This window comes from Macaca nemestrina, chromosome 7 (assembly GCF_043159975.1).
Source record: "Macaca nemestrina isolate mMacNem1 chromosome 7, mMacNem.hap1, whole genome shotgun sequence".
Taxonomy (NCBI): domain Eukaryota; kingdom Metazoa; phylum Chordata; class Mammalia; order Primates; family Cercopithecidae; genus Macaca; species Macaca nemestrina.
In genome coordinates this window covers 89,560,734-89,580,538 of record NC_092131.1, presented here as the reverse complement: position 1 = coordinate 89,580,538, position 19,805 = coordinate 89,560,734, and the positions used below count along the sequence as shown (strand labels likewise).

General features: G+C 48.4%; 1 long non-coding RNA gene across 1 annotated transcript; it reads right to left on the bottom strand.

The window, feature by feature from the left end:
- Positions 1-3,521: 3,521 nt before the first annotated feature.
- On the bottom strand, positions 3,522-14,923 carry LOC139364115 (uncharacterized). Its single transcript, XR_011625391.1, has 3 exons — positions 14,535-14,923; positions 14,105-14,355; positions 3,522-6,801 (listed from the first exon to the last, which is right to left on the bottom strand). It is a non-coding gene; the product is annotated as an uncharacterized lncRNA (long non-coding RNA).
- Between the last annotated feature and the right edge of the window lie 4,882 nt (positions 14,924-19,805).

Here is a 19,805-nt window from a genome sequence, read left to right as displayed (position 1 = left end):
TAGATAAGATGTTTTTCTCTTGCTGCTTTCAAGCTTTTTTTCTTTGTCTTTAGTTTTCACAAGTTTGATTATGATGCATCTTGGCATGGATTTCCTTTAATTTATTCGTTTTGGAGCTCCCTCAGCTTTTTGAATCTGTCTTTTGCCAAGTTTCTGTCTTTTGCCAAGTTTGGGTTTTTTTTTTTTTTTCAGCTGTTATTTCTTCAAGTAATTATTAAGTTACACTCTCTTTCTCTTTCTTTCTGGGATTCTGATGACACAAATGTTAGATCTTCTATTATCTAGTTCTCCAGGTCACTGAAATGATGCTTATTTTTTTCCAGTCTACTTTGTTTAGATTGGGTAATTTCCATTGTTCTGTCTTCAAGTTCACTGTTTTTTTCTTCTGGCCCCTCCATTATGCTGTTGACCCCATCCACTGAGCTTTTTATTCCCAATGCCATATTTTTAAGTTTTTTTCTTCTATTTTTTTCTTCATGTCTTTTCTTTCTTGAGATTTTCCATTTGTTACTGAGACTTTTTCAGTTTTCACTTGTTTCAAATGTGTTTATAATTGCTCATTGAAGCATTTTTATCATGGCTGCTTGAAAAATCTTTGTAGGATAATTCTAACATCTCTGTCATCTTAGTGTTAGTGTCTATTGTTTTCTTCATTTAAGTTGAGATTTTCCAGGTTCTTCGTATAGCAAGTGATTTTCAGTTAAATCCCAGACACTTTGAGTATTATGTTATGACAGCTTGAATCTTATTTAAACCTTCCATTTTAGCTGGCTTTCTCTGACACTACTCCTGCAAATGAAGAGAAATCACTGCCTTGTTATTGTCAAGCCCAGATTCCCTTCTGGCCTTCATTGACACCAAGAAGGGAAAGGACTCCTTGTTACTGCTGGGCAGTGGTGGGAATTCCAGCTGCCTACTAGCCCTGGCTGGGACGGGCAGGAGTGCTTCACCACTGTTCTCCACGTGGCCTCTGCTGACACTGCAGGTGGGAGGGGGTGCCTCATAACTGCTTAGCATAGATGAAAGCCCTAGCTTCCTGCACAGCCATCTCTGACACCTCTGCATCATGGGAGCTGGAGCACCTTGCTCCAAGCCTGATCAGGGTGGAAGTCTACACTCACCCATTCGGCATGGGTGGAAGGTGCCAAAGTTTTTCTGTAGAGTTTGGTTGGAGCAGCAGTCACTAACTAAATGTTTTCCATCCTTCTAGGCTTCCCCTTTCCTGGTCCTTTGATTAAAGAGAGAAAGCTTTTGTTGTTGTTGTTGTCTGTAGCCATTGGTGTTTCCAGTTTGCCTGCTTCTTTAAGCTCCACGTCTGAGATATGTGATGCAAAAGGAGAGTCCAGGGAACTCATCATAGTCATTCCCTGGGTCCTGAGGTCCCTGGACCATTGCCTTCTTCCCTCAATCTTTTGGATTCTTCTTATGCTGCTTTTATTTATAATAACCCGTGTTTTTCATTGCACTTAGTAAGAGGAGTAGGGATAGTATGTCTATGCCATCTTCCTGGACAATTTGCATTTTCAAGTGTGAATTTTCCTGTATCTACCCAGGATTGGGCACCTAAGTTGATTTACCACACAACAAAGAGGCTGCTCTTTAAATGTATTGCAGATCTCCATGACCACATTATATTGCTTTGCTTCTGAGGAGAAATTGCAGAGCAGAAACCATCCAAATTTTACTTTAGAGTTAGGATGTAGAACCATGGTATAAAACCCATGAATACATAAGACAATTTACTGAGAATTTCAGGGTACTAATCAATTCTTTCTGATTTGATTCTTACACAAGTCTCAGAACAAATTGCTGTATTAAATATTATTATTATCATTATTATTTTGGAGATAGAGGTAGAATTAGAGTGATGCTGAGCATGTTTCAGAACCCCCACTTTCATGGGCCTTTCTGAATCCCTAGTTCACATGGTTACACATTTTATACAATCTACAAGAATAAGGGATTTTATTTGTAGTTGGTTATGACTACTTTTTGTTGCCATTCTGATATCCTCTCCATTGCATGTCCCCTCTTGTTAGGTAGTGTTTTGAAGTGGCTATGAACAGTTTGGGGATTCATTAAGGGGAAGGGAGTGGGGGATACATTTAATTCAGGTTTAATGAGATGTATTTATGTGATTCATACTCACTTCCATCTATAGTTAAATTGTTGGAAGTTATCTGGTATGAAAAAGTTTCAAAAATTTCGTTACTGCCCACTGTTGTTGACTTGCTGGGCAATGTAACAAGAAAATATTGATGACTGGATAACAAATGTTATCAATTCAAAGTATATTTCAGGCTGGGCACAGTGGCTCACGCCTGTAATCCCAGCACTTTGGGAGGCTGAGGTGGGCCGATTGCCTGAGCTCTGGAGTTAAAGACCACCCTGGGCAACATGGTGAAACCCTGTCTCTACTAAAGTACAAAAAATTAGCTGGGCATGGTGGCGTGCGTCGGTAATCCCAGCTACGCGGGAGGCTGAGGCGGGAGAATTGCTTGAGCCCAGGCAGGGGAGGTTGCAGTGAGCTGAGATCACGCCACTGCACTCCAGCCCAGGTGACAGAGTGAGACTCTGTCTCAAAAAACAAACAAACAAACAAACAAACACACAAACAAAAAACTTATATTTCAGATAGGCCATTGCTCAAGAAAACTTGAAATGTCCTGAAATCTCACAGCTCAGATATCTCAGAAACTGGATAAGGATTTCTCTAAACTTGAAATAATCCAAAACTTTACATGACATTTTGTTAATGACAAGGTATGAAGCTGAAAACTTTTCTAAACTATCAATAAAAAATATCAAATTTTAGGCCAGGCGCGGTGGCTCATGCCTGGAATCCCAGCACTTTGGGAAGCTGAGGCAGGCAGATCACATGAGGTCAGGAGATGGAGACTAGCCTGGCTAACATGGTGAAACCCCATTTCTACTAAAAATATAAAAAATTAGCCAGGCGTGGTGGCATATGCCCATAATCCCAGCTACTCAGGAGGCTGAGGCAGGAGAATCGTTTGAACCCTGGAGGCAGAGGTTGCAGTGAGCCAAGATCGTGCCATTGCACTCCAGCTTGGGCAACAAGAACAAAATTCCATCTCAAAAAAAAAAAAAAAGTCAAATTTTAATGAACAGTGTTAAAGGAAAGCCTCATTTATCTTTTAATTCTGTCTATAGAAAATGCCATTGCAAAATATTGTCAAGAGCATAAGAAAGAAGTGTCCTAGAGGTATGTTGAAGTAGAAAATTAATTTGTAAAATTTTATATTTTTAAGATATTGTGATATTTGAGGTTTAAAATGTATTAATTTCTTGGATTTATTTTCTCATTAAATATTCACCTTTGTATGTAGTTTTGTTTGTAAAACTTTATATTCTTTTACTTTATAGGATCTTTCAACAATAGAAGCGTTGGGCCCCACACAGCTGGATGTGCTTGTGTGCAGGCCTTTCTTCAGGTCCGTAGACATCCACGGCACCGGCCAGGGGCCTGGTTGGAACCAACGGAAGCCAATCAATTTGGTTTCAGCAGGAGGGGATTTATTGATTAGTTTGAGAAATCTCACAGTTCTGTCGGGGAGGATTGAAGGACTCAACTCTGGGCGGTGCCTCTGGAACCACAGAATCGTAAAGCCGGCCTTCCTGCCCTCAAGGCCACCCTGCCTCCGCCATGCTGTTCCTGCATTCTCCACATGGATGCCCACCCTGCGTGGTGCTTCCTGACCCCATTCTGAGCCACAAACTCACACAGTGTCTGATGGGCAGGTGCCAAGTCAGGCTGGGAAAAGATGTCAGTGTGAAAGGCAGGGTTGACAAAGTAGGGGGTTGTGAAAACGTCTAGAACACTTGTAAAAAGATGATGGGCCTCCCTACTGACCAATGTCCACTACACCTACTACATAACAAGAATCCTCTGGGTTTCAAGCACAGATGGGTAAATAAGGCAGAGTCCCAACTTCCAGAACGCCCAGGAGCGTGGGGCAGACACAGTGGTACCCAGACACCCCAAAGGAGAGCGTAAGGGTTCCGGCCACAGGTGCCATACTCAGACTGTGATTTATGGGAAGGGAGGACCATGGACTGGCGATTTTCCAGCTGATTGGTCATGAGAGAGTAGAGTCAAGGGTTGTCCTCACAGGCACCAGGGCAGACAGTCTCCAGCTTAGAGTTACTGTTGCTGCTGTGGCTACTGCCTCGGGAATTCTCAGTTTCTGGTAAATGTTACATTCCATCACATTTGCAAAAAAGAAGAGAGATTTAAAAACCTAAAAATATAGTATATACCAAACAGGCTCTTCTTCCCTCACCCACATAGGCACAGAATATAAATTAAGGTGTTCTTTCAGAGTTTCTAAATTTGTATATATCTACAGGATGAAAAAATGAAAGGATAACTAAAATTTTATTTCAAAAATACAATCTCCCAGCAGATGAAACAAAAAACATTTGTTAGGAAACATTTGTTCCTTCTGTAATGCAGGATGGGGAGAGAATGCACAAAATAATAATGATTATTTCAAATATAGAGACCACGAAGACAGAAATAGGTAGAAAGATGCTGCTGATCCAACTCGATATTGAAACTGTTTTCCCTTGTGCTGGGATATCATCTGCTTTGGAAAAGGGCCAAAGAAAGTGGCATTAGGTTCCGTAATATACATGACAGGCCCTGGATACCTATCATGTCTGTTGTTTGGAAATTAAAAGACTAGGTGTTTCTGAGACATTCTGATTTTTCAGTCAGTCACGCCCATCAGCCCCTGAAGTCCACCTGCCAGATTCCAGGTTCAGATATTTGGTCTGGAAAATGTGATCACTATAACTTAGAGGTAATCAAGAAGACAATGGATTTGCTGAGTTATTACTCTACACCAGACCCCAAGCATTGCTTTTCATGAGGCATCTCACTCCCTCCTCTTCGCCCCACTGGGAGGTGGCTCCAATGACAACCTGGCTTCCCATTTCAGTGAAGAGACAAACACCATCAGAAAGTGCTTCTGTAAGTCTCCACCCACCCCTTTCCGTGCCTGCTCATCTTCCCACCCATCCTTCCCACCTAAAGCCAGCCCTCTGCCTACACACCAGACATTGGCTTCTGCCTGCTCAAGGATGTGTCCAGCAGGGCTTGCTTGTCTCTCCTGCATTATTTGTTTCCCCTTTGCCGGATCATTCCCATCAGACACATGGATGAAGCTTAGACACTCCTTCCCCCAGTCCCCTCCGGCTACTGTTTCTTCTTCCCCTTTACAGCATAATTGAGGAATGCGAAGGAGCATTATTCTCCCAGTCCTCTCCTCCAGCATAAACAGAGCCCTCACTACTCAGCTTCCCTCACCCTCCTCATCCCATGGAAATGACTCTAGTCAAAGTCACTAGATGCCCCTCTACTGGCACTCCTAATGTGAACTCTCAGTCCTTATCTCACATGACTCATTGGCACCATGGGAACCAACTGGTCTCTGACTCCTATATAAAGCACTTTCCCCAGGAGGCTCCCAGGACTATGTACTTTTCCAGCTCTCTTCCAGACCCACATCCATTCTTCAGGCTCCTTAGTCTTTCCTCCTCAGCGCCCAGGCCTCTTGATGTCATTGTGCCTTGGCTCAAGTTGGCCATCTTCTCCCCTGAATTGCAGTACCCCTGAGGCCTTCCATCCACCATGGCAGTGAACTTGGAAGTGTGTTCTCCTCAGGCAATCCTTCAGATGAGACTGCAGCCCCTTCTGACACTTTGATTGTAGCCTTGACAAGTGAGAGTCCTTGAGTCAGAAGCAGCAAGCAAAGTCATACCTAGATTCTCACCCAGAAAAACTGAGAGATAATAAATGTTTGTGTTTTTAAAGTTTTAGAGTAATTTATTGCACAGCAATAGATAATACATTCTTCCATGACCTAAGCTTTGCCCTATTCAAGCTTCGAAGCTTTTCCCTAATTGTAGCATTCTGGCATCTAGAGGATAAATCTGTGCCTTCCTCAGTAGGTTCCCAGAATATAAGACAGGTTTGATTTTAGAAAGAAGATAATTTCTGGCTGAGTGTGGTGTTTTATGCCTGTAATCCCAGCACTTTGGGAGGCTGAGGCAGAATAATTGCTTGAGACCAGGAGTTCAAGACCAACCTGGGCAACATAGCGAGATCCTATCTCAAAAAAAAAAAAAAAAAAACTAAAAAGTTAGGCATGGTAGTGTCCACCTGTAGTCCCAGCTATTTAGGAGACAGAGGACTGGGGATCACATGAGCCTAACAGTTCAAAGCTGCAGTGAGCTATGATCAAGCCACTGCACTGCAGCCTGGACAATAGAGCAAGACCCAGTCTCTATAATTTTTTTTTTTTAAAGAAAGGTGATCACTTTAGATAAGCAACTTTCTCCATGTGTTATGTTATTAGAGATTTAAACTGGACTCAGAGTTCAGCAGAGAGGAGGAATCTGTGTCCACTAATGTCTTGTTTTCTCTTCCTGCATGATTTGCAGCAACTTTGAAAACTCCCTTTTTCTTTGTGTGCCAAAAAGGCTGGCTTCTCAGTCTCATTCCCAAGTAGCCTTCTCTGGGTTATGGAAGGACTCGACTTGCCTCTGGAGGAGGGCTACACACAGGTGTCCACCTCCTCACATATCTTGTAGGACCATGGCATGAGGCAGAGCCCTGGCCAAGTACTCCATGAACAAGATCCAGCTGAAGTAATTTTTGCTTTCCAAGATCCAAAATGTATCTAGTCATGGCAACAAAAGCTTCATCTTAAGTTCCAGTGGGGTTGGCTGCTTGGAGTGCTCTGCGGAGAAGGATGTAAAGGCCAAGTTCACACTCTGTGGGAAAGAATGCCATGGTCAGTGATCAGCTAGTGATGTCTGTCATGATCACAGGGATGGGAAGTGGAGGCAGGCTTTCCACTGATGATGCTCCCTCCATTTCTTACAAAATCTTTTACCTTTGTCCTGAAGGCCTTTTGAATGAGCTCTGCATCCAGCTGAATCTAGGTGTTTTTTAAAACAGAAAGGGCACAATCGGAAATGGCAGCCCAAGGCCCACCCAACCCAGGTTAGGTCCCACTGATCTTGTCAACTGTTCATTCAAGAAAGGAAAGGCAGTTGAGTGCAGTAGCTCACGCCTGTAATCCCAGCACTTTGGGAGGCTGAAGTGGGCAGATCACCTGAGGTCAGGAGTTCGAGACCAGCCTGGTCAACATAGTGAAACCCCATCTCTACTAAAAAAATAAAATTAAATTAAAAAATCAGCCGGGTGTGGTGGTGTGGATCTGTAATCCCAGCTACTCAAGAAGCTGAGGCATGAGAATTGCTTGAACCCGGGAGGCAGAGGTTGCAGTGAGCCAAGCCGAGATGGTGCCACTGCACTCTCGCCTGGGCAACAGAGTGAGACTCCTTCTCAAAAAAAAAAAAAAGGAAGGAAAGGCAGGCTAGATGGGAGGTCCGGGAAGTTAGGCAGGAACCTGCAGGCTTGTGTTGAGTGGGAACATGGGGGTGATAGTAACCTGACATAGACCAGCCATAGGCAGTGAAGACAGAGAGAGCAACAACCCCCCATCGATGGACTGTATTGGGAAGAAATGCAGAAAACTCACAGCCTCATCTTCCGCTGAAAGACAGGCATCCATGGAAGTGGTTGACCCAGATCCATTTAACCGTCTGTGGATGGACATAGCTGACCACTGTGGCTGACAGGCTCATCGTAGAGCTTGGGGCTGCAAGGTCCACCCTTGGGTGCAAAGAACACTTTACCATTTCAGGGGCCTCAGGCTCCCTCTACCTCCCTACTGGAAATAAGTATTAAGCAGTGGTGGGCTGATAAATGCTCAACAGCTGGCCCTCTGGAGGAAAAGATTGTGTGTGTGCGCGCGCGTGTGTGTGTCTGTGTGTGTGTGGTGTAGGTACACATATAAATGAAGAGATAATTTATTATAAATGTTACTGATATAAAGAATGTATAACAAAACATAATAAAACATACCATATCCTTTATTATAAGCTGCATATAGTTGATTGGTCCTCACAGAATGCCTTTGTTGAGCTTTTCCAAACTCTTGTATCTGCAGCCTATGTCTGATTGCATATAATGACTAAGTGTGCTTTACACATAAGGGTTGGCTATTTTCTTTTCATTTCATTTTCACGAGGGTGATATTTTCATTTATGTTAACAAGTAAGACAAAAGGGAGACAATGAAGGCAAATATCAGAAGTTCACTTATTCATCAATATCACAAGTAACTTCCTTGCTGAATCAATCAGGCCACAGTTTTTAAGTACTGGAAGAATACATCCTCAATTTTTTTGCTTGTCACAATATAGGAGTGCATCAGTGTAGTAGGTTAAATAATGGCCCACAAATAATATATCCAGATCTAAATCTATGAAGCCTGTGAATGTATCTTATGTGGCAAAAGGGACTTTGCAGATGCGATTGAGTTAAGGATCTTTAGAAGGAGACATTATCCTAGATTACCTGGGTGGGTCCCAAATGCAATCACAAATGTCCTTATAAGAGAAGGGTAGAGGGAGATCTGACATAGAAGAGAAGGCCATGAGAAGACAACATGGAGAGAGTTTTGAAGATGTTAAGCCACTGCCTTTGAAGGCAGAGGAAGAGGCCATGAGCCAAGGAATGCAGCTCTAGAAGCTGGAAAGGTAAGGAAACAGAACCCCCTGGAGCCTCTGGAGGGAGTGGCCCTCATGGCACCCTGGTTCCATCCTAGTGAAACTGATTTGGGACTTCTGATCTCCAAAACTGTAAGAGAACAAATGTGCCTTGTTGTAAACACCAAGTTTTTGGTAATTTGTTACAGCAGCCACAGGAAGCTCACGCAGTCAGTTTTCAATTTATTGCATCTCAGCTCTGAATGCACCTTTCAATATGTGCTTTAGGACAAAGATTGGAACCTTTTAACCATGTCGCCTTTAAAGTGAACATGATGTGAAGCTTTCTCAGTAGAAGGTGGTGAAAGGACTTTCCTGCAATTTCCAGGTGGCAGGGAAGGGTCAGCCATGCGGAGACTCTATCCCATGGAGTCTACCAGAGACTCAGGGACAGAACACAATGACTCTGTGGCCATGCCTGGTGATGACTGTCTAGACAACAGCTGGTCCCAACCTCCCCAAACAGCCTGCCACTTCCTCTGCAACCTGCCCACCCCCCATGCAACTTCAGCACCCAGAAGGCCTTCTGCCCTGGGGGCACTTGGATTCCCACTGCAGTCCATGCCTTTGGTTACTAATCACCTGCTCCCTGCCTGCCCTCCAGAGGGCAGCCTATTGTGTGTCCGCCAACTCCAAACCAGCTGCAGCTGTGCTCTGGCTAAACTTCATTGCTATCCAGTGGCTGAACCACACCCTCTCCAGCTAAGTCTGAACCCCTAACAACTTCATTTTTACTTTGGTAGCTCCCTCAGCCCTAGGATACTGCATAGAGCTTCTTTTTATCTTACTCTTCTCTTTTTTTTTTTTTTTTTTTTTTTTTTTGAGATGGAGTCTTGTTCTGTTGCCCAAGCTGGAGTGTGGGAGTGTGATCTTGGCTCACTGCAACCTCTACCTCCTGGGTTCAAGTGATTCTCCTGCCTCACCCTCCCAAGTAGCTGGGATTACAGGCACCTGCCACCACGCCTGGCTAATTTTTGTATTTTTGGTCGGGATAGGGTTTCACCATGTTGGTCAGCCTGGTCTCGAACTCCTGACCTCATGATTCTCCCACCTTGGCCTCCCAAAGTGCTGGATTACAGGCGTGAGCCACTGCACCCGGCCTATCTTACTCTTTTATAACAGTTAATAATTTTAACTTAAATTTCCCCTGTTTAACCTACTGTGTGATTTCTGTCTCCCGATTAGACCCAGACTGCTACCAATGGCCCCAGACACAACCCACTTGTAAGGTGAATCTGTATTATTAACAATTTTTTATTACTTTCTTAAGTCTAGAAAATCAACAAAACAATAACACCAGCTCTGATTTGCAGTGTTTGCCAATTTCCATGGTGTAAATACTCCTATCATGGCCAATCCCAAGCTTTGAATGTGACATAACAGATTGTGGGCTTGGGAAGAGATGCCCAGTAGCCACCATTTTATACTCTTCCCACTGTATTGATATAATAGATGCAAGTAACCCTCAAAGCACAGAAAATAGCAAAAGTAGTACAACTCATTAGGAATAGATGTTTGTTAACACATTTGATTATAAGTTCATGTGATTAATTGTGAATAATGCCTTTATTTACAACTGGCTCACAAAATCGGAGAATATTTAACACTTGGTTCTATTGAATGTTACAAGCCAGCTCCAGCACAGCACTGGGATTAAGGGGCCCCAGCAACAAACCAGGGGGAGCTCCGCATTCTTTGGGCAATTGCTGGCTCCCTCTGGCATCAAGACAGGTCTTCGGTTCGGCCTGCGGCATTGGGACAGGATGGTGGAGGAGGGACAGAGGAGAGGGTGCAGACAAGAGTTTCTCTGTTGCAGGCTTCACTCAGCACCTCCCATTGCTCCTGTTTTCTGCCCTGCCATTGATGCCCTTTCATTTCCTGGCCTGAGCATGGAGGCAGCAGCCTTCCCCTGGACCCTTTCCAGGATGGTCAGACCTGCCATTTGCCATGCATCTGAGAGTCCTTGTGGTCATGGCTGCTGCTCTTTTGCCCCCAGTTGAGGTCACTGAAGGAGACAGTGAGGGAGTGGCTGTAGGTATGGTGGTTAGGAGTCTAGTCCCGACGTTACTCCTGGCTGGTGGAAACACTGTGGGCCAGTCGGTCACATTCCCAGACCTGAGGCCCCACCTGTGCGGTGAGGGTGGGCCTGATGCGACCCTGAGGACTGATGACCCTGAGGCTTCTTCCAGCTCCAGGATGAAGTCTTGCCTCAGGTCCACCTTGATGGCAGGCACAGCGATGCCACCTCCCAGGATCTGGCAGCTGCAGGGGCATCAGCAGGTGCCGCAGTCCTGCTGGGGAAGCCTATCCCTGGGAACTGGCCCCAAACCCTGATCTCAGGACCTGCCATCAGATAGCTCAGCCTTCGCCAAGAGAAAACAAAACGCAGGCAGGTCATCTGATCTTCCTCTTCCACTTTCCCAGGGACCAACCAGCCTCTATAATAAAACCCAGAGGAGACAGTCCCTTCCAGAGATAAACCCTTCCCAAGCCCTCCCCGCTACTAGGGAAACGCTGGGCGCTGGGCGGCTGGCAGGGAGCCCCAAGAGCTCTCCGCCAAGGGGACTGGGCTGGTGGGGCCAAGGTCCCAGCGGCTGCCTGCCCAGAGCCTGTGCTAATTAGGGAAGAGAGCTACACTCTGCTTTGGCGCACATCACGACAGAGGGGACACCTTGGGGTCGGGGGTCAGCATGAGGGATGTCTTCAAGGTTCAGTGTGCAGACAGGACCAACATCTCCCACAAGCAAAATGCTAAGGGAAGACCCCAGAAACAGCAAGTCCAGGACATGTGAGTATGGGGGTGATGCAGAGAGCCTCAAAGTACCCAAGGACAGGGTCGGAAAGACCTGAGGTGAGCGGACCCCCCTGGCCTGGGATGCAGCCTGTAGATTGTGGGACCAGTGGCAGTCCCCTCCTCACAGGTGCAGTCCTTCCCTTCCTGTGTCACCCTCTGCATACCCCTCTCCATTCCTGCTGTCATGCTGGGGCCAATGTCCCGGGTCTAACTAGTGAAGCCTTTGCAAGCTCCACGCTACGTTCTTAGAGAGATCCTGCTCAAAAGCAGTGCTCAGAGCGGACTTTCTTAGAAGAGACTCTCTTTTCTCTGACGCCCTTCAACAGTGCCCTGCCCCCACCCCACCCCCTACTTGCTCATTTTATCACCTGCCCCTCCTCCCCACTGTTCCTCTAGGCCTCAACCAAAGGCCCTCCTTCGGGTCATCCTTTCTTCCTTGAAACAGCGTCTGATGTCTGACCTAGTTCAAGAAAGCAGTTGCTCAGTGTCGGAGGAGTCCAGTCTGTGGTCTGCCCTGGCCACCCCTAGCTGCGTCTCCCTGTGCTTAAACAAAGTGTCACTAAGTCATGAATTCAAGGGCCTGTTAGTGGCTTGGCTTCCATATTCCCCCTTTCATGGTCTCACTAGGGAAAGGTAGATGAAAGAGCCGGGCACGGTGGCTCATGCCTGTAATCCCAGCGCTTTGGGAGGCCGAGGTGGGTGGATCACGAGGTCAGGAGATCAAGACCATCCTGGCCAACATGGTGAAACCCCGTCTCTACTAATATACAAAAAATTAGCTGGGCGTGGTGGTGCGCACCTGTACTCGGGAGGCTGAGGAAGGGGAATCGCTTGAACCTGGGAGGCGGAGGTTGCAGTGAGCAGAGATTGCACCACTGCACTCCAGCCTGGCGACAGAGCAAGACTCCATCTCAAAAAAAAAAAAAAAAATGAAAGAAGAATAAAGCATAAAGCTAAAATCTAACTCGCTAGGTTATTCAGGAGGGAGAGAGGACAGAAATTACAAATAAATATCGATATGTATACATATACCCGTACTGTACATAGGCATGTGTGTATACACGTGCATATGACTGTATATTATGCATATACATGTGTGTGTACGTGTGTGTGCACATGTGTGCAAATGTGTGTATATGTACATATGTATTTATACACACACATATCAACTCCTGTAAATGCACAAGGCTCAACCTGACCTGTCATTAACCAAACACCAGGCAGTGCCTTCCCAGAACATTCTACCCTCCAGGCAGAGTGCCTCCGTGACAGGCAAGGCAGGTGGCCAGCTGCAGGCGCCAGGCCAATAGGATGAATGTCTCAGGTTTTCACGACCCTGGTGGCAGGGCAGGCCACTGTGGGCCCTGCTCTCTTCTCACCTTGCTGTCACTTTAGTCACCATAGGTGCTGAGGACTCTCAGTTTGCACTTCCAGCCCAATGGCTCCTGGGCTCTAGACCCAGAGACTCAGCACTGCTCGACATCTGCTCCGGGCCCAAAAGTCCCCTCTACCGTCCTCCTCCCACTGTGCATCCAGAAGCCTGGGTGCTCCCGGACACTCCTACTCCCCACTTGCCCATCTCCCACCATCTGCTTGTTTTTCACTCCTAAACAGTCCTTGCATCCAGCCACTTGTCGGCATCACCACTACGCTGGGTCATACCCACTCTCACTCTCCAATTAGTGCAGCCAGGCTGCTCTTTGCAGAACTTAACTCTCATCCCACCGGCTGTGGCTGCCCAGCTCCTAAGGTGGCACTAGGGCCCTGGATGGGCCCTGCAAAGGCTGTGAACCCCAGAGAGCTCCCCCTCTCCTATCCCCAAGCTCAGGGCTGGTCCCTCCTCTGTCCTCCAATGCCCCAGCCTCCTCTCTGGGTGACTGCTATATTACCACCCGACCCCTGTTCCCCAGGGTAGGGACTTTCTTAGAAGAGACTCTCCAGACAGCCAAGCACAATTGGAAACATCACCTCCTCAGATCTTCCAAACTGAGGCTTGGTGAGCACTTCATTGACAAATGTTTGAAATTCCAAAGATGACCTCTATGGGTGCTAGGGAGGGGACCTGGGGCTTGACTGAGGCCCTGGCCCTGGTGAGTGAGGCCTTCTAGCCGGACACCTCCGGATATTGGCTGGGAGAAGACCCAAGGCTGGTTGAGGCCCCAGCTTGCTTTCTGGCCTCTCCTGTGTGTCCAGATCCCATAAAAACCATGGGTGACCCCTGTGCAGGGGCTGGGGCTGCTGGGACTGTGCATGGTCCCCCCAAGCCCGATGAGGTGCATTTCCCAGGCATGGCGGCACCTTCCTGGGGCTGTCCCTTGTGCATGCACTCGTACTCCAGCAGTCTCTGGTTCCTCTACCTTTCTCTAGTGGCCCTCGGGCTGAGAAACCATGAGAGTGTGTCCAAAGCAGGCAGCAGCCTTAAAGAAATGCCAGCCCACCTCCTCCCCACCAGGTGTCCAAAAGAGCTGCATGTTGGATGCAGGGGTCTGTGCAGCCCTCCCCTCTCTCCTGGCACATCCCAGATGGGGAGCAGATTTGCCTGGGCAGGTCTGCATGGGGGGTGTGCTCCCTGGACCAGCAGTCACTGGTGCAGACACCCAGGCCTGGCATCCCCTGTTCCTAATTCACATGAAGGTGCCTTTAGTGTAATGATGGCTCCACCTACTTGCATAAGGACTGAGGCATCGGCCAGGAAAAGAGGAAAAGACGTCAGGCTTGGCCAGCTCCATCTAGCAAGACATTCCAGGTCACTGGGGAAAGGGCTTTTCACTAAAGCCTCCAGGGAGCCTTTGAAACATGAGCAGCACAGCTTGGAGACAAGCCAACAGAACATGTGACAGTGAGGAGGCAGCCATGCACATTGTCACCCAAGCCCCAGGCCACAGTGTCTCACGGGAGAGAGACTTTCCTGCAGCACTGGGTGTTGGGGGTAGGGAAGAGAACAAACTTAATCCTGGGCTCTTATAGGAAGCCCTGACAAGCCCCAGAAGTAGCGCACTGGGGACTGCAGGAAGGGTCCCAGTGGCACTGGGGAACCCGAATTTCCACAAATGCTTGCTTCCCACCACCCGGCCTCCGGGTCCCACACGCCTCGCCTGTTGTTCCAGTCTCTGCGCCTGCTCGCATCTCTGGGGAGTCACCCGGTGGGGCTCCCCAGTCCCCGCAGCAGCATTTCCCTCTGACTCCCAGGGCCCTGCTCTCCCTTCTGTGCTCAGCAGTTGTTTCGGATTGGGAGTCAGGAGGCCATTCCCACACTTGAAACAAGGCTGCAAGAGGAGCCTGAGCAGAAACAGCACATCCCCAGGGCAAGGTGACATGTTCATTGCCCTTGCGCCCTTCCTCCTTCCCCAGGAGCAGGTCTCCTGGCCACTCTGACTGCATGGGGACTGCTGCCATTTATCAGTCTTCAAATTTGTGCCTGAATCACCTGCTTCCAACTCCTCAAATACAGACTGGCTTAGCTCAACCCGACTAAGACCAAATTAGGAAGGGTCACTATATTCCACGGGACTCCACCAGAGCCCAGGGAGCCAGGCAGAGGGCAGGAGGATCAGGTCACCAAAGGTCACCTACACACAAGCCCGTACTGGTGACATCATCATGGATGGAGGAGATGGGCCGGCAGTTTTTAAGGCTGGCCCCCTGCTTGGGACACATTCTGCTGGTTTCTAAGCCTATGGGCCACTGGGGAGAGCTGGAAGGAGCCAGGGACAGCCACAGGGAGGTGCCACCACACCTGGGAAACACCTTGTGGGTCTGGGCTGCAAGTGATCACCCACAGTCCCAGCCCCTACACAGGGGTTGCTCCTGTTCCTTATGCGGTCCCGACACCCAGGCACCAGGACACGCTCTTCCACGGATGCAGGTAAGATAAGAAACCACCCTCAGGACTCTCTTACATGTCTCTTCACACCTGTGCACAAAGAAATAGGCAAAAGATCTCCTCCCAACCTGCAGTGACCTCAAAATTCCATACCCAAGACCAGGGTTACTTAAATAATTTGAGCTCTGCAATAGAAACCTCCAAAGCCACCAAAAGAAGCAGAGCATGCTGGTGAGCAGCTGTGAGTAGTAGCTGAGATTCATGACAGTTCCGTAGTAGGACTCGGGAAAATGCTTGTGTGTGTGTAGCAGGCTGTGATGGGGCCTGTGGTCCCAGCTGAGGCCCCCACACTGAGAGCAATAAGAGCTGAGTGTCTCACATCTTAAGGATGCCGGTCCATGCACGAGAGCAGATGGTCTATGAGACCTTAACAGGGGCTATCCCATCCAGGCAGACTTGCCAAGAGGTCCCTAAGCCACTTTGAGCCCTTCTAGAAGGGTGAGTTTGATCAGGGAGCTGGTGAGGGAGGAGTCCTTGTAGAGGAAATTCGGGGACAGTTTGACAGGAGCTTTGGGGATGTCAACCTTGCTCCTACTATGGGGAGTGCAGAAGGGGGCTTCCCGCCCACCTCTCCTCACATCTGCCCCACCTCAGCCCAGAGCAGAGGCAGGGAGGAGAGCCTTGAGGAGCCTGGCCCTGGAGCTGGGTGCACTGACTGGCTCTTGCCCTGAGTGGAAGAGGGAGGCTGGCCTAGAGGGGCCGCAGGGGAACAGCAGAGTTGCTCAGCAGGACAAAGGAGACACTGCGGAAGGGGTCTGAGTTCAGGTCATCTTGACTGGCGTCCTCAGCATGGCCCATCATGAGGCAAAACTCTAAACACTGCATCAAAGTCTGGGAAGGGAATGGGTTGTTTGGTCCTTGGCTAGAGTCCTGCCAGCTGTCCTGTGCCCTCTAAGTATTGCATACACTGTGGACGTAGTGTCCCCTCTGCCTGGTCCTCCTATGTGAAATCCCCTTCCCAGCCAGCCAGCCCCCCAATCTGCCCTCCTGGCCCCACCCTTGAGACCCTATCTGGGGTGGCTTAGCTCTTCTGCAAGACCTGTGTCTGGGCTTTCCTCCACCCCAGCTCAGATCCTCCCAGGGGCCCATGCCCATGTCAGTAGAATGCATGAAGGACGCCCAAGCCCATTCGGTCCCAGGTGCCTCCTTCGAGACAGAGCCATGCAAGCAGGCAAAGCCACTCCCTGAGCCCTGGAAGCCTCCAAAAGGGATGTGGTCACAGCCTTCCGCCCCTTCAGGGGCAGGAACCAGAGGAAGAGCAGGCCACATGCAGACTCCGCAGGAATGAATGGACAGAGTTGGGAGGAGAGGGGAGTTTCTTGGAAGTAAACTCTCCCTGACATTGAGATAACTGGTTGAGTGTCCCATCCACAGAGTACGTGCCTGTTAGCAGGGCAGGAGGCCAGAGGGTGCGGACTCGGAAACCTGCCCAAGCTCACGAGGGACTCCACTGCTCACAGAGCAAGCAGCCTGACTTGTTCAGCTTGGAATCTTGGCTGGGACCACTGGGGTCAGCAAAGTAGATCTAGGAGAAGTCCCATATAATATCAGACTATCAGGATCCAATAGAATATATGTGATATTGAGCTCATTGCATAAAAGCTACAAGTAAACATTGGGTTTAGGCCACTCAGGGAAAAACGACAGAGCCTCATTTCCATAAGGAACTGGCCTCATTTGAAGGCTTTCCACCCTGCCTCTCTCCTCACCTCCCCCGCGCTCCTTTCCTGCTTCATAAACTTTCACCACTGCCATCGACCAAAAAACAAACAGAGACTTGGAAACCCCATGTACAACATGTACACTGCGATCTGATTGATTGCAGTTGGGTAAACTAAAATGTAGCTTACCAGCCAGGGGAGGCGTGATGTGTGAGTGTGCACGTGTGAGTGTGACTGCGAGTGAGTGTGTGTGTGTGATGGTGATGACAGAGGATAAGGCATAGTCCCTTATCCTGTATCTGAGAAGATTCATGGTTTGAATCTGACAAATCTGTTAATTGCAGGATGAATGGCTCTGGCTGCTGTGAGCCCATTACCCTCAGATCATACATCATAAAGGAGACCTTGTGGAAAGAGTGAGTTTACTGACTGACATCTCATTAATTCAGCTCTGGCAGGAAACAATGAAATCTAACTTTTCTAGATATCATGAGATACCCCTGTAATCACTCAAGCTTACAAATGCGTGTTTTGTTGGAAACATTTTTATCCTTAACTAAAGTATTCAAAGCACAATTTAATTTTCCTTCAGACTCTGGGTCCTTGCTGTAGAAGATGCGTCATTCCTTGGGGCTGCAATCAGGATGACTCCGACAGGGTGCCCACTTGGCCCCTACAGAAAAATGACTCTAGGTCAACCGCATCTTGCAGCCTCGCATCTTACTCGTAATGGTCAGTTGTAACCGTGTGGATGAAGCGATTCACAGTGGCACACGGGGATCAATTACAGCAAAATGGCCAAGGTGAACATCATACTAATCAATTGAACTGCTCTGGCTCAGCTGACACATAATCGATTGTGTCGTAATCCATCTAGTTAAAAGTTTGCAGAAGCAAGGAGAGGGGGCTGGAGCCAGATCCAGGGAAGCAGGAGTTTGCACCCGTCTCTTAACCCTGGGCAGCCACAGGTCTATGTTGTGGGGCCAATGTTATTATATCTGCAAGCTCTGACCGAATTTACACACCACAGCCCTCTTGGAGTTACTGGTTGGCTCTGACCCCACCATATTCCGTGCGAGATTTGATGTGGCAGCCACTTGTTGCCGTGTGCCTGGAGTCCTTACCTGCCAGGCAGCCCTCTGAGCTCCACTGGCTGCACTGGGAAACCAGATATTAAACAGATGGCTGCATGTCAGGGGTATTTGCAGCTGGCGGGCCATGCTTATCTGCGGAAATGCTGGCATTTGCACTGTTCTGTTTCTGCGGTTGCCTCCAGGACCTGGAGGACCAGTACTCCCCGGCTGCTGATGCTCGTTTAGGGATCCAGACTGAACCAAGAGCCAGGAGCTGCAAAGCTGAGGCCCAAACCCTGGCTCTTGGTGACTGTCACCCTGGAGGGCCTGGTAAGCTGTGGAAATAAAGATAGGTCATTGCTGCTAATAACAGTAAAAGCACAAAAGGTGGCAAACGTTTTGTGTTTGTAAATTAGAGTGGATTATAAATATCATATGAAGAGATCTCAAATTGTGTTTTTACATAGATTGTGTCATTTGCAATCCCATGAGGTAGCTACTGATAATCCCTCCATTTTACAGATGAAGAAACTGAGGCCTTGGTTAGCTACAGACCACACTGATTTATCTGAGAGCTCTGGGGCCTTGGCTTCCCACCAATTTGCCAACCGCCTCCTTGTGAGCCGCCTCTCCCCACCTCCTTCCACCTCCCACCCCGAGTCTGTTACTTGCTCGCTTGCCTCCTGGTGCAGGAGAGAGAGGGCTGGAGTTACACTGCCCCGCCAGCCAGGACCGTACCCTGCAACTTCTCTCATCAGGGTTACCGACCAGAAAAGATTTTTAGTGTCTGATTTGATTATCTACTTACAAGTGCTTTCATGATGATTACATCAAAAATTAGCTGACTTATCTTTTCTCTAAGAATTTCCTTTCCTACATGACCAACATTAGCCGTCCCCATATCCACGACACACTGTGGCTGACCCCAAAGGGCCAGGCCAGTTAGGAGTGGCGTTTGGCTGCCGGTGGCCAACTGTGGCTTAAACAAGAAAGAATTTTTCTCTCTGGTGGGAAAGAAGGCAGAGCTGGGGTAGAAGCTCCCTGTATCCTTGGGGACAGTATATCTTTCTTGTCTGCCTTTCTGTGACAAACACATCCCTACTTCAGCCCAAAGGAAGGAGAAAAGAAACGGACAGAAAGGACACACTGCTTCCAAAGGAGTGGTGTGTGTCCGGTCCCGTACAGAAAAACAAAACAAAATAAAACAAAACCAGAAACCGCACAAGGCCTCTTTGGGTGATGGATGTTCCAGTGGCCTTGGGTTGGTGGGCTTCAAGAAGTGGGAGTCCAGCCCGATTCAGCCAAGATCTCCAGTCCCAGGCATAGCAAGTAAAAGGAGGTGAAGATGAGTAGTTGGGAGGCTGAGAGGAAAAGGAGCAAATGTGGCTGCTGTGGTGACTCTGATATTGGTGACTGCAGGAGGCAGCTGTGACCCTTGGAGCCGAGGGAGCTCGGAGGAGGGGCTGGTGCTGCACCTCTGAACCCAGTATGCTGAGGCCGGCAGGCAGAGGCCTTGCCGTGGCCAGGGCCCTGGCGGTGGCCATGGCCATCCTCTGCTGCCAGAGCAGTGGGGCTCTCCAGGGTACCTGTTTGTGTACCCACAGCCAACAGCTCTGAGCAGTTAGTGGGAAATTACAGCAACCAGTAAAGTCAGAAGCACGGAGGCTTTAGACACATACAAGGGCAGTATCTCCCCAGCTGCTAGCTAAAGACACTGACCTTTTTTGGTGATGGATATTCTGGTGGTCT